Raw genomic sequence first — 2,594 nt, forward strand, 5'->3', positions numbered from 1 at the left:
GTTGCCCGTCCGGGCCCTTGCGGCAGGTCGATGTCACACGGCGCTGGAGACTCCCCTGGTGGCCATCCATGGATGCGGCGGTGGGCTCTGCTTCCTCATTAGATTAAATTTTGGTATTACATTTTTTAGCACTTAATGTGAATGTTCTATAGTCTCTATTGTGCAGGCGGGTCTACTCTCCCTCTTGAGGCGAGTGTGGATGTAATGGATATTGATTGTGGTTGTTCGGACAAAAATATTGCATGGAAACATTATATACTGATGGTGAGACTTCCAATTCCTTTATGTTTTGTCCGTTTAATCAAGAACAATGTTTAGAGCTTACATGGCTGTCTAAGTTTAGTGCTGTAAGAGAAATATTGATGTCATGCAATGATCAGTGTGGAGTAGGGTAGTTTTTCTTACAAAGTTGTTCCTCAGTTCTCATTGAGCAAAGATTGAACGCGTGTGATTTGATCTACTACCAAGTCAAATCTCGGTCCACATTGTCGGAGTTTTCTTATTAAGTTTTTTTTGTTGCTATTAGTATTTTCATTTATGCAGAGGGGCCGGGTATAATGCTTAAACCTTTTAAGTAATAAAGCTCTCTTCATCGAAAATAATAGTATTTTCATTTAAACTGGAAGTTTATGTGAAGAAGGAGCTGTGTTGAAATGTATGAGTTTGTTTTCCTATTTTTTTTGGAAGAATGAGACTACCATTAACAGTATCAAGTTTGTAGCTGCTCATCGTCTCATCCATAAAAAAAGGTTGTAGCTGCTCACGTAATATTCACACATCGTCGGTGGCATGTCAGTGGCAGGCGGAAGGAAGCTTCTGTTTGACAAATCTCATTTTTCTAGCAACTACAAGAAATCAGTGAAGCAGTAGGAAGTAGGAACACAGTTCAGAAGATTATCTGATGACATGATATGCTACCAGGTGCCTTTTAGTGCGTAACAAATGTAACTTCTTCTCCAACAAAAATAATAATGAGAGGCAAAAAAATGAAGCATCTTGAGTACCATCCGCAGATACATATTTTGTTCCATTAGAAAATACAACTATATTTTATTACATTTAGGTCATGTTATATCGTGCATGTGTGTTACAGGTGTTTCTCTCTACTTTGTGCTCCAGATTTGTTTTCCCTGCAATATGGCAGATTAATGTATATTCTTCTGAAGTCATAGTACATTGTTTAATCTGGGGTTTACTCCGGTGTCAAGTGTACTATATTGCTAGATTTAACTTTAATCTACACGAGTTGCTCTGTAGCTATTTCAGCATAAATGGTTCATCATACTAGGATTTAATTAGTGATCTAACTTCTGTTGCTTCTTGGTGAATATGAAATATATTGTGTTTTCATGGAAGCAGGAGAGGAGTAGTTGTGGAGCGGGTCGTGGGAGAGACGGTTGGTTAGCATGGGCTGGACGGGAAGGTGATGCCTGCGATGGCGACCAAGCCGGCGGGTAGGGCAGGGGCGACTGTGGCCATTGTGGTGTTTTCAAGGGAGAGCGAGGCAACTGCAATCACGCAACTGAAGAAGTCGAAACCCGGGGCGAAGTTGGCCAACATGAAAGCTGACAAACCTAAATGCCGGTGATAGGTTGTTCGCTGCTGTCGCGCCGTCTTTGAACTTGGTGGAGAGGCAGAACGGCAGAAGGAGAACGGTGGCGCCGTGAAGACCTTGACGACTGCTGCCATGACCACAACCATGATGATTGTGTTGGTAATAAAGATACTAATTATATACAAATCCCCCAGCTTTGAAAACATTAGATTATCCAACTTATTATTCAAATTCTTGATTCAAGATAAATGGAAATTTCCTATATACAATGAGCTTATTATTTTTTTTAGAAAAGGAGGATGACACCCGGCCTCTCCATCTGGGAGATGCATACGGTCACTTTATTGATTATTCTCGAGGACCTTACAAAGTATTACAACAATATGCCTGAATCCATCATCTTGGCATCTGCCGCTACTTCTATCCATACAATGAGCTTATTATTGAAGGTTGCATCGATTATGCTATTATTACTGAAATAAGAGGCTTATGAAATTTTCAATCTTTGTGTACCTTGTAATAGTGATTGTCAATCTTTGTGTACCTTGTAATATTGACACGTGGATGCGTGAAGTTGAGTGATACTCCCTCTCTAAAGAAATATAAGTGTTTAGATTACTATTATCTAAACACTCTTATATTTCTTTACAGTGAGAATACTAATACTATTTATAAATGGATGATATATATCCAGTTATAAGTTCTCGGGTGGCGAGCGATTTGGCTGCTTAAGGAGATAGGAAGATTGCCGAGAAGGAAAAAAAGTGGAAGAGAATTTATATTTGTCGTTCCATGATGAAAACTGGATGTAACCGCTTAACCCGTATTTCTAAATTAGAAGAATAATTTGATCAATGTGTCCATATTTTTATTATTCCGTGGCAACACATGGGTATTCTGCTTTTACCCGTAGCAACGCACGGGCATTGTACTAGTAAGATATAAGATGTGGGACTTGGCCACATGACTACATTGCACTAGTTGGCACTGCCAAAAGAAGGATTGTGAGGCTTTTCAAATAGTTTGCCACTTTTATAAT

The 2,594-nt window shown here is 39.5% G+C and overlaps 1 long non-coding RNA gene across 2 annotated transcripts; it reads left to right on the forward strand.

Annotated features, from left to right (window-relative positions):
* LOC123157317 (uncharacterized) lies at positions 1-2,057 on the forward strand. Of its 2 annotated transcripts, none has more exons than XR_006478947.1 (3): positions 1-80; positions 153-264; positions 1,360-2,057. It is a non-coding gene; the product is annotated as an uncharacterized lncRNA (long non-coding RNA). The 2 variants fall into 2 exon arrangements; XR_006478948.1 differs by having other exon boundaries at positions 167-264.
* Positions 2,058-2,594: the final 537 nt, after the last annotated feature.

Source organism: Triticum aestivum, chromosome 7B (genome assembly GCF_018294505.1).
Source record: "Triticum aestivum cultivar Chinese Spring chromosome 7B, IWGSC CS RefSeq v2.1, whole genome shotgun sequence".
NCBI classification, from domain to species: Eukaryota; Viridiplantae; Streptophyta; class Magnoliopsida; order Poales; family Poaceae; genus Triticum; species Triticum aestivum.